This window comes from Emydura macquarii, unplaced genomic scaffold (assembly GCF_026122565.2).
Source record: "Emydura macquarii macquarii isolate MOO-44397 ecotype Brisbane River unplaced genomic scaffold, CSIRO-AGI_Emac_v2 contig_1253, whole genome shotgun sequence".
NCBI lineage: Eukaryota > Metazoa > Chordata > Testudines > Chelidae > Emydura > Emydura macquarii.
Genome location: NW_027131390.1, coordinates 73788611 through 73801251, shown reverse-complemented (window position 1 = coordinate 73801251; position 12641 = coordinate 73788611).

Below are 12641 nucleotides of genomic sequence, written 5' to 3'. Positions count from 1 at the left end.
TGACCGTTGCAGACGGGATAGCAGGCTTTGGTGCAGGCGACTGACATACATCATAACATACAGAGCACAAACAGAAGTGTTGTCCACAGAGATAGAGAGCAGTCACCACTTTAGGTAATCCCTGATAAGCTCTGACCCTACAGGAGCTCCTCAAGTGAGATGAGGCCGTGGCAGTAGGACAGGGAAGTGCCAGTAGGAGGGAACAACACCAGAAGCTTGCTACAAGCATGCAGAAATCTGCAGTGCTGGCAGCAGACCAAGAGGACAGGTTGCTGCAGAGCTTGTGGCTCCCTACAGCTGGGAGGTGGTTTGGGGAGCTGGCTCATGCTGCTAGAGACAACAATATCAGACTAGCAGAGGAAAGCTGAAGCTGAAAAGTACATCCCACCATTGGAGCCCAAAGAGAAGGTGGCAGGAAATCCAGGGGCAGAGAGGTGAAAAGGGCTGCAACACAAGGAGAAGAGAGGATGAAAGTCCCTGAGACAAAGAGTCTGAGAAAAGGAGCCAGGGAGTAGGAATGAGCAAATGCAGAGGCTTAGGGAAGGAAAAATGGAGCATCTGGGAGTGAGAACAGAGGTTCAGCAAGGGGGCAGGTACTTACTTTCCTGCTCGGAGCTGTTGGGAAGAGAGGTTTTCCAGGTACATTTCTTACCATCACAAAGGCTTCTCTCTCATCTTCCTTTCTCATCCTTCTGCAGTGAAAGAATTGGAAAAAGACGGTTACTTACCAGTAACTGCTGTTCTTCGAGATGTGTTGCTCATGTCCATTCCATTGTAGGTGTGTGCACGCCTCCCTGCACGGTTACTGGAACTTTTTTCCATTTAGCACCTCCCGTAGGGCCAGCTCCAACGCTTCCTGGAGCCCCGCGCACATGCCGCAGTATATGAGGCGCTGCCGGCCCTACGCCCCCTCTTCTGGACGCAACTCCAGCAGCGGGGACGGGAGTAGTCATGGAATGGACATGAGCAACATATCTCGAAGAACAGCAGTTACTGGTAAGTAACCGTCTTTTCTTCTTCGAGTGCTTGTTCATGTCCATTCCATTGTAGATGACTCACAAGCAATACCTTGGAGGTGGGCTGGAGTTATGGATGAGCTGCCTGCAGTACCGCTCTTTCAAATATCACACAGTCTCATGCTTGCTGGACAATGGCGTAAGTGGGACATGAAGGTGTGTACAGACGACCAGGTGGCAGCCCTGCAAATGTCTTTTCCCGGCACTCTCGTTAGGAAGGCTGTAGATGAAGCTTGAGCTCTGGTTGAGTGGGCCGTAACTATCCCTGGAAGCAGCACCTTCGCTTGCTCATAGCAGAACTTGATGCAGGAAGTTATCCATGATGAGATGCGCTGGGCAGAAACAGGTAAGCCACCGTGACGAAGAGATCTCCGGAATGTGTAGATCTCCGGAATGATCTTGTGCGCTCAATGTAGAATGCCAAGGACCGTCTGACATCTAGCGTGTGCTACCTCCTCTCCTCCTCCAAACCATGCGGTTTGGGGAAAAACAGGGGGAGAAAAACATCTTGGTTATAATGAAATTGAGAAACCACCTTAGGCAGGAAAGCCAGGTGCGGCCTCAATTGAACCTTGTCTTTATAAAATACAGTATAAGGAGGCTCTGAGATCAGCACCCTAATCTCAGAGACGCTCCTTGCTGAGGTAATGGCCACCAGGAAGGCCACCTTTCAAGAAAGCAGCAGTAAAGGGCCCTGTGAGCTGCGAGAGAACCAGGTTCAGATCCCAGGGAGGCAACCGGTCACAGCCTGTGGGTAGAGCCTCTCCACCCCTTTCAGGAACCCAATAGTCATAGGGTGGGAGAAAATTGATCTCTCTTCCAAAGGCTGCTGGAACGCCAATATAGCTGCCAGGTGGACCTTTAGGGAGGCCACAGCTAATCCCTGGAGTTTTAGTTGTTAAAATAGTCCAGGATTGCTTGTATCGGCAACAGCCCTGGTAAAATCCCTTGGGATGCTGCCCAACAGGTAAACCACTTCCATTTAGCACAATATACATCCTGCGTGAAAGGTTTTCTGCTACCCAGCAGAATCTGCTGGACTTGTGCTGAGACAGATTCGCTCATCTGTGTTTTGCCACAGAGTCTCCATGCAGTGAGGTGAAGAGAATCCAGGTCCGGGTGCAGCAAGTGACCACGATCCTGGGACAGGAAATCGTGCCATCTCGGAAGCTCCAACGAGGGGGCGATCGATAGGTCTAGCAGCACATGCCGAACCAGTGCTGGCGCGGCCAGGATAGTGCAACTAAGTTAATGTCCATTTTATTCCTCTTGATTTTCAGCAGGACTTTGTGAAGGAGAGGAATGGGTGGGAACGCATACATGAGGCTCCCCGACCACTGCAGCAGGAATGCGTCAGAGAGCGACCTGATCTCCAGACCACGGAGGGAACAGAACTCTGAACATTTCTTGTTCTATGTTGATGCAAACAGGTCCACCCCAGGATAGCCCCACCACTGGAAAATCATAGAGACCACCTTCAGAAACAGCGACTCGTCATGGCAGGGTAAGAACAACCTGCTGAGGTGGTCTGCCTCGTTGTTCCTCACTCCTGGGAGGTGAGAGCCTATTATGTGAAAATCGTGCCTCACCGCCAGGTCCCACAGATGGATGGTCTCTTTGCAGAGGGCTGAGGAGCAGGCTTCCCCCTGCTTGTTGATATAATACATGGCCGCTGCATTGTCTGTCACTACCTGTACCACCTTGCCCACAATAAGGTGGAGGAACACCCTGCATACTAGTCAGATTTCCCATAATTCTTTCACATTGATATGCATGGCCCCTCTCCTCCCTCGACCAGACCCCTTGTGTGCCGAGGTTGGAGCTGATATGGGCCCCCCACCCTAAGTCTGAGGTGTCCGTTACCAAGGTAACTGAGGGGACTAGCTCTTTGAAAAGTTCACCCCTCAACCCTGCCTGGGGGCTCCGCCACCAGTGTAGTATGGCCAGGACAGGAGTGGGGACTGTAACCATCCAGTCCAGGGAATGTCTGCTCGGGGTATAAACCGAGGTCAACCACAACTGAAGTGGTCTGAGCCTTAGCCGAGCCAGCCTCATCACATAAGTGCAGGCCGCCATGTGACCTAACAGCTGCAGACAGTGCCTGGCTGTTGTCATCAGGCAGAGGTGCAGGCGAGCGATGATCGCAGACATCGCCTCGAAGCAAGGCAGGGGTAGCAAAGCTCTGGCTTAGGAAGCGTCCAGGACCGCCCCGATAAACTCTATCCGCTGCACTGGAGCTAATGTGGACTTCTGCTTGTTTGTTAGCAGACCTAGCCGGCAGCAGACGGCGTGTATCAGATCTACACTGTGCTGGATATGGGCCCTGGACCTGCCCCTGATTAGCCAGTCATCCAGGTAGGGAATATTTGGACCCCCTTGCGCATCAGCTGTGCTGCCATCACCGCCATACCTTTTGTGAATACCCTCAGGGCCAAGGAAAGGCCAAAAGGGAGTGCTGTGAACCGGTAATAGGAACCAGCTACCATGAAACGGAGGAAATACCTGTGAGTGGGGCAGATAGAAATGTGGAAGCATGCGTCCTTTAGGTCAAAGGTGGCATACCTGTCTCCTGGGTCCAGGGACAGAATGATGGAGGCAAGCGAGACCATGTGAAATTTCAGTCCCTTGAGATATTTATTAAGACGACGCAGATCTAGTATGGGTCTTAGGCCGCCTTTCACTTTGGGTATGAGAAAGTACCTTGAGTACTTTCCCCCTCCTGTCCAGTGGAATCCTTTCTATGGTCCCGAGGCTGAGAAGGGCCTCGACCTCCTGCACAAGGAGTTGCTCATGAGAGGGGTCCCTGAAGGGGGACGAGTAGAGAGGATTGTGGGGAGGGGCGGTCACAAACTGGAGGGCGTAGCCTGCCGAAACTATGCCAAGTACCCAGCGATCTGACGTGACCTTGGCCCATTCGGACAGAAAGGTAACTAGGCGGTTGAGGAAGGGACGGGAAGGATCCGGTGAACAGACTGGTATGCCACCCTAGAGCGCACCATCAAAACTCCTCTCCTCTGACTGCCCAATCGCCTACACGATCCTTGCTGGGGGGCTGAAGAGGTCCCTGGTGTTGGTCCACGCCTCCTAGACCCCCTATTTCTGTCCCTCTGTCTATAAAGCATGACCCTCTGTGGTTGGTACCTCTGCTGCTGCTGGCCCTGAGGACAGAACTGGCATCTAGAGGTCTGGGGCGTATAAAGACCCAAGGTGCGGAGCATGGCCCTCGAATCCTTCAGACCATGCAACTTTGCATCCGTCTGGCCTGAGAACAAGGCCGAACCATCGAAGGGGAGGTCCTGGATGGGTTGGACCTCCTGAGACAGCCCCGAGAATTGCAGCCATGAGCACCTGCGTGTGCAGATGGCAGAGGCCAGGGCCCTGCCTGCTGCATCTGAAGATGCCTGCAGTGCTGCCCTGGCCACCGTGACACCCTCCCCTCCAGGAAGGTGCTAAAGTCCAGTGCCTGGTGCTGGAACAGAATGTCCCCAAAGCGCTTTAACGAGTCCCAAAGGTTGAAGTTGTACCTGCCCAGGAGTGCCTACTGGTTAGCAATTTGAAACTGCATGCTTGCTGTTAAATACATTTTTCTTCCGAACAGGTCCAACTTCTTGTTGTCTTTGTTTCTTGAGGTGGATCTCGGCTGACCTTGCCTATCCCGCTGGTAGGCTGCATCCACCACCAGGGTACTAGGAGAGGGGTGGGTGAAGCAGTACTTGAACCTCTTGGCCAGGCCTTATTTTTTCTCAGTCCTTTTAGAGGTTGGGGCCATTGAGAAGAGGGTCTGCCACAGGGCCTTAACTAACCTGAGCTGTGGCAGCCACTGCCAAGACATTAAAGACACTGTCCGATGCCTCCTTCAGCTCCTCCGCCTCCCACCCCAAGTTGGAAGCTACCCTCTTCAGCAACTCCTGATGTGCCCTGAAATCGTCCAGGGGCACCAAGTGACCTTGGGTGTCCGCCTCATCCGGGGAAGAGGATGACGACTGGAATGGAGCAGTAGGAGGTGGCATCACTTCCCACTGACGAGCAACCCCCACTGAAGTCCCTTCCTTGGGGTCCGACTCATCATCAGAGGCCGAACAGTGACCCTTCTCCAGCACCTGTAGGGAGGACTGAACCACCAATGATTTGAAGGACTGTGGACCTGGCCCAACAGGGAACCCCCAGGGTCTCCAATATGGCCATTGGGGAGGCCACTGCCCTTGAGGCTACCCCGGGTCCGAACGTTTTGTATGTGGCCTGTGTACCTTTCTGATGGTTCCCGTGGCGCCATCTCACTGCGCCGCCGAAAGAGTGGAAGGCGCGTGATTTCTCGGCGGACACAGTGAGCTGCCGCCAAAAAAGGAGCTGTGAGATTTTGCGGCAGAGACTAGGATGCCACAAGAATTCCGCCGGCAGGTAATTCCAATGTGGCCCACCAGTGGAATGGAATTGAGAACCCTGATAAAGATGAAAATTCCCTGGGTGCACACCCTAATGAAATGTGCTGCACATGCCTATGCAGCCTATGCTGGTGGTGCCTACTTGCCTGGTGGCTGCCCTCCCGAGAGGACACCAACTCATTGTACGATGACTATGGCGGGGCTGCCTTGGATGCTCCCATTGTCAGGTGCCGAGCATTGGGGGAGCAATGACCCCATCTGCAGGTGCTCCAGTGCGCTGAAGAATGGCTCCTCGGCATTGTTGAATGCGAAGACGATGACACCTGGTGCCAGTGCCATGACTGGAACCAATGTGGGGAGTCTTGCTCTGACTGAGAGCTGGAACGTCCAGAGTGTCGCCTGGCCACTGACGACTTGCGGCACTGCTTTCTTCTTGGTGCCGAGTCAGCTTCCAGCAACTGGGTTCTGCGCCAACTCAGTGTGGGCAAACTCCTAGGTGCCAGGGAGCGGTGCCGACTTTCTTCAGGGGAGCGACCTTGTGCAGGCGACCCCAACAGGTGCTGCCTCCTGGCGTGAATGTCACCCGGTGCTGGGGATCGTGACTGGTGCTGGGAGGGCAACATCGCTGCATGCCCTGCGATGTGGCGTGCTCTGGTGACCGCGACCTGGAACAACCTCTGGGGGAGCGGTGTGTCAAACCTTCCCCCCGGTGCAACCGGGCTCGTGGGGATCTTCCTCCCTGCTCCGGGGATCACCTAAGCGAACTTCCAACTGAGCGGGCTTCCCCTGGTACACCCGCTCCTTCTCTCTGGGTGGAGGCTGGGGCGGAGGGAGGCATGGGCAAGGCCAAACAAGGCACTTGCCGCCTGAAATGCCTCCAGCATTGACAGTGCCAGCTGGTGCAGAGATGCCTCCCCATTCCCCAGAGTCGGGAGTGGCTCTCTGACCGGAGACCTAGGCTCCAGCAGTGGCGAGCAAGTCTCCGCTGTCTGGCCTTGGTGCCCCGTGCTTGACCCTGCTTTCTTAGACAGTGTGCGGGAGGGCATCCTCACACCGTGTGCTGTTTACGCTGCCTCTTCTTCAGCGCGAGAAAGATGTCCGGAACCCAGGTGGGGCCAGTGCCAATGATGTGCTCTGCACCAATGCCACACTTGGTACCGAGGCCAACCAGGTCGGTTCGGAGGCCGGTCTAAGTGCCGCCTCCATCAGTAAGGCTTTCTGATGGATTTCTCTGTCCTTTCGAGTCTGCAGTCTGAAAGCCTTACAAATCTTGCACTTGTCCTTACGATGAGCTTCCCCCAGGCACTTTAGGCAACTATCATGGGGGTCGCTCAGCAGGAAGGCCTTCCCGCAGTAGGCACACGGTTTGAAGTCCGGTGACAGGGGCATACCCCGCTCCCAGCTAAATCCCAGCTGGGACTATCCTAAGCTGACTAACTAACATTATTACCACACTTAAAGTCTAATCTACCTAACTAGAACAAACAATGAACAATTAAGGGAGAACAAAAGGGATTGAGCACTTACGATTTGTAAGTTGAAGCAGTTCCAGCAACCATCACAGGTGGAAAGAAGGAACTGAGGGGGCATAGGGCTAACAGCGCTTCATATACCGGGGCATGTGCACAGGGCTCCAGGGGGTGCCAGAGCTGGCCCTAGGGAAAAAAGTTCTGGTAACCATGCATGGAGGCGTGCACACACCTACAATGGCACTGCACGCGAAGAAGAACAGGATAAAATCTTCTATTCAAAGTAGGTAGAAAGATTTATGGAAAGAGGATAGTGTTAGTCAACATATAAACTCCCTCCATCTGCCATTAAAGACCTCCATGTCAGCAATTAGTGGAAGACAAAGTAGGTCACAACACTTGCAGGAAAGCAATACCTGAGAGCTCCACCCTGTCAAAAATTACTAGATGGAATGGAGCAGGGTGTCTTAGTTTTGAGTGATTATCCAAGGCCAGATTCTTTAGCCTCATCATAGGCTCTCTGCTACAGAGATGGTCAGTGTAGCAACCTGCATGGAACTTGGAGGGAGAAGCACAGGTTGCAGAAGGGAAGAGTCTGGAGGAGGTACCAAGAAGTCAGTCTGTTTGCACATCGCTTGAGTGCTAGTTGCAGTGGCAGCATCTCTGTAAATGGTTCTCTTAATAAAGGCCCAGTTTAGATTTAGAAACATGGAGTCCTCGTACCTGAAAACGATCATCAGACCTGACAAGGTCAGATCATCACACTCTCTGCCTTAGCTTTCTCCCACTGGGGCCACTGGTGCTACTCCTGAAATGTGGATGGAGCTCTGCAATGAGGCTGTGCTTTGGCTTAAACTCTTTGAGGCCACTTTTATTACTATTGTGACATATTTGTTTTGTGGTAATGTCTAGAGCAGGCCTCATTGTACTAGTACAATCAGAGTAAGACAGCCCTTTCCCCAAAGAGCTTATACATTACATTGACTAGGACAGGCAAAGAATAGCAGGGAAAATAAGGGCACAGAGAGGTGAAGTGACTGGCCCAAAGTCACACAGCAGGTGAGTGGCAGAGCAGGCAACAGAACCCAGGTTTCCTGAGTCACAGTCTGTTGGCCCCTCCTGCTTCTCAAATTTTTTTTCATCCCCAAAGAGGACTGAAAAGGCAGCCTACGAACATGGGCTGCTCTCAGAGCACTCTACACTTTCAATGGAAAAAGCAGCTCTCTGAAGGGCCAGAGCCATGAGCCAATCCCTCCCCTGACCATGGTGCTGCACCAATTCAGGTCATCCCCCTCCTCCCTTCTCTTTATCTAGCCCCTGCTGCACTCTCCATTGTACTGTTGGAGAAAAAATAATGGGGAAGAGAGGAGGAAGGAAGACACCTGCTGGGAATTAGCTCTATTATTCCCAACTGCCACCGTTGCTACTAGAAGAACTTGTTGGAGAACATATTAGAGCTTCCCTACAGCCACTGGAAAAGCATATCTTGCTAACACTATTTTAAATACCCTGAGCAAAAGATTGATAACTGTTGCTCAGATGAACTCTCTCTAGCTTCCCTTCCCAGAGGAAAGCCTGAACCTTCATTCCCCACATCAGAGATCTTCCATATGGGTGTTACATCAATTACTTCATTATCTTTGTGATCACGTTTCCTCTCCCTCTCTGCTAGGCAAGCAGAAATGGCTAGAGCCTGTTTTTCTCTGAGATAGTCACAAGTAGCCTGTAATCTGACAGGATTTCACATCATTAGTACATTTGGGAATGCCAAGGCCCAAGCACATGGACATACAGGCCTTGTACTTATTGAAAATGAGCACTCTGGGTGTTGAAGCTTAGTCACATAAGTCTCTTTCATCTCTTAAGTATAGACCTGCTCTCCAGCCAAGCCAGTTTTAAGGGCGGTCTCAGAGTTCCTTACTAATTAGAGATTATTCTGAACTGCAGCCCATCTACAAAATCCCAGTCATCTATATATCGTTGGAACAATGGAAGAATCTTCTGACCTCCATCCTCTTCTGGAAATTCAGCTGAGGAAGTGTCTCATATGATTATATATAATAGTCTCCCACACCCTTTGGGAGAACACTGCCAATTGAAGAGGCAAGACAAAAATAACCTTGCCATTTCCCTCCATGGGAGATGTCCAATATTTGGCAAGTGTCCTAAGAGCCAGAAACTATCTTAAAGTACAAAGGGGTAAAGAGGAGTACTCACAAGTAGAGATGGCAATATGGATCTAAAGATGATTGATTCTGGGATGGCAGAGAAAACCACCTAGTGTGGAGGGAAAAGAAGATGGAGTCTTTGTTTCTTATGAGAACTGATCTATAGAAATGGCTGCAAAAGCCTGAGACGGAATGTGCCTTTTTAAGCAGATGTTTAATTTTAGAATGTTTTAAAATTAGATGGATGTTATTTTTTATGATGTTTCTAATTAATTTAAACATGGGCAATGCAGATTTTAAAGCTAATTCATTTTATACGTTGATAAAAAATTTAACTGCATCTTGGGATGGCAAAGATTGTTGGGTGTGCTCCTTTATGGCAACCCATCATTGGAAAGGAATACCCCTCATACCAATTCCTGTGCCAGTTAATAAATGGGAAAGTTTGGCCTGGACTAATCCCATGGGAACAGTAATAGGAAAAGAACACCGGTTGGGAATGAGGGTTGATCCCAGAGACTTAATTCTCCCGGAAAAAAAAACAGCAGCACCAATATGTGTGCAATGAATACAAACCTGTACCAGTAACAAAATCAAACAAACCCTGGTTAAACATTACCTGTAAAGTAAAAAATGTAGGAAAATATTCAAAATGCAAATACATTGTCCATCTACCTACAGTGGAAGGAAAAAAAAAATCAGTAAAACTTTAATACAAAAACAAGGCTCAAATGCCACTCAATTGAATGAGAAAACAGTTTATAATTGTATGCTAGATGCCATCCAAGGAATTAAGTGTAACAAAACCCACAAGTGATAAATGAAGCTAGAAAATATACATTTATATAAAAATTACCAGTTTAAAAAAAAAGGTTTGAAAAATTCAAAAGGCTATTACCCTCAATCAATATGCAAATAATACCTGGTTTGCATGGGCTAACATCATGCTACATGTGCTATACCAAGCCCATTCCAATAGTTGCAGAGAAGTTACTCCAATAGAAGGTGTATGGTGGGCATGTGGAAATTGGGTGGGAAAAACTTTACTACCAAGGTGGAGGGGAAGATGTACCCTAGTATCTCTCTGGCCTGAAGGTGTGCATCCAGTTCCTCTACATGAGGTTGTGTATAATCACCGGCCTAAAAAAAGTTTTAGGCCCACCCTGCATGCTCACCATTATAACCCATTAACTGAACACTCTTCAGCGTTCTGGAGAGGATGGAAAATGTTTTGGCCTTGGCAAGGAGTGGGTGATTTAAAGTATGCACTAAGAAATTTTTCAGCAAAATTTAAAATATTTGCCAATGTAACTGAAGATGCTATTTTAAAATTACAGGCTGAAATTAAATCGCTAGCACAAATAAGTATTCAAAGTAGGTTAGCCCTAGACCAATTATTAGCTCAACAAAAAGAAGTTTGTGTAATGTTAAATCAAACCTGTTGTTTTTATAAAAATAAATCAGCTCAAATTTAGATGGATATACACAAAATTTGGAATGTCAGCAAATTTTTCCATTAGTTCGCTGACCCTCCAATGCCACCGTCTGGCATTGATATTTCATGGTCATCCATCTGGAATGCTCTGACTTCTTGGTTACCAGACTTATCCTGGCTTAAAAAATTGTTTGTAGGTATAATAATGTTTATGATAATATTAATGTTAATGTTTTGTTGTATGCAATGTTGCTGTTCATTATTCCAGCAAAAAAGGTTTAAACCCCCTATGAGACAGATGGTGCAAAGATCAATACAGTATTGGTATATTGGCAAGGGCAATGAAAAAATATATCATGATTGTGTTTCTAGTAATAGAACTATTAGAAACAAAGGGGGGACTGTGGAGGGAAAAGAAGATGGAGTCTCTGTTTCTTATGAGAACTGATCTATAGAAATGGCTGCAAAAGCCTGAGATGGAATGTGCCTTTCTAGCAGTTGTTTAATCTTAGAATGTTCAGAAGTAATAAAATAGTTAGGGGCCTAGGCGCCGGGAGGGATGGAATGCGGAGGAAGACCTTGCAACTTAGATAGGGACAGTTGAAAGATACTGGGCCAAAATATTCCTAGATAAGCAGTTTTTTTAGTATGTATTGCCATGGAAACTGTGACTTAAAAAGACTTGTTTGTGTAAAGCTATAAAAGCTTTTAGAAATGAATGTTTATGGTCGCCCCTAGCATATAGGGACCACCTTCTTTATGTAAAGAATAAACTTTGACTTTACTAAACTGCTGTCTGGTTAATTTGGACTATCTGCTGGGCAACGGACATGTAAGTAAGAACCCCTGAGTCTGGGTTCTTCCACACTAGTCATACTGCAGTGGAAGAAAAGCCCCTTTTGAGTACAAGGAAGGTTTTGTGCACCTTTTTCCTGTTGCCTTCCCATCTCCCAGCATGCATGGTAACATCACAATGCTTCCCTGATCCTGCATCCTTACGCTATTCTCAGCAACACATCTTGAGGGTCAGAGGGTCTTTACCTCCATTCTGGGGTAAGAGGCAAATGGTCCCACTTTACCAGAATATGGACATGTTGTAAACAAAATATCCAGAGGACTTATGTATTATACGACTTCATGCTCCCTGTGGTCGGGTGCCAAGACATCAAAAATACTCCAAATACTCAGTCAGATACTGACTATGGTGCTGAGGCTGATAAGAGTTTAGAGCCACCTGTGTAGAGCCTCATAGTGCAGATACATCAATCATCAAAATACCTCTTGAGATGTCAAGCTTCCAGATGCCAAAACCCTCCACAAGACACAGATGTCCCCAAGCTCAAATGGATTCCATGATATGGATCCTCACGGTACCTTCTGACAGACGCCCAAAATAGCATCTAAGGAATCTGGAGATCCAAACTTCAGTGGACACAGGCGTGTTAACAGCACTTTCTGCCAGGATTCCAAATAATTAGACCTGGTCAGAAAATAGGGATAAATCTTCTTGCAAGAAAATCTTGATTTCCTGGCTAAATGTTTTGGTCAAAACACAAAATATTTCAATTTTAACTGATGCTGTAATGCTTCTTAAGAGTTTTAGTTCTGATGCCTTATGCTCCCCTTCTCCTCTGTGGGCCTGCCTCTCTGACAAAACAACATTTCCTATGATGCACTAATTTCTTCCCTCTTGGTGAGTAGAGGGATGCACCAGGAGTCGTCTCTGGCCATGATGCATCATGGGAGTCTAGCCAGAGAGCTCTGTCCATGGTGAATGGGAACGCCATTTTGAATCAAAATATTTTGTTGGTCAAAATATTTCAGTTTTTCAATGAAATATTGAAATTTTCACTGAAAAATTATTCATTTAGCTAAAAATTCTTGTTTAGTTGAAAACCCAGTTTTCCATCAACAACAGTTTTGATGGAACCTTTTAATCCAGCCCTGCAATTAATGATACATGAACACAGTCTCCCAATGGGCTTCTGCTGGGAGCCCAGGTCATACCTTTGGCCATGGTGATGACGCTTCAAGTGGACCTGCAAAGGAAACGGAAGAGAATATAAAACAATATGTTCTGAAAAAAGCCAGGTTCCCAGGTTCAGTGAATTAGAACACTGATTAGAAACTGGAAAGTAAAACCCAGCCCCTTTAGCACTAAGACAGTTAGA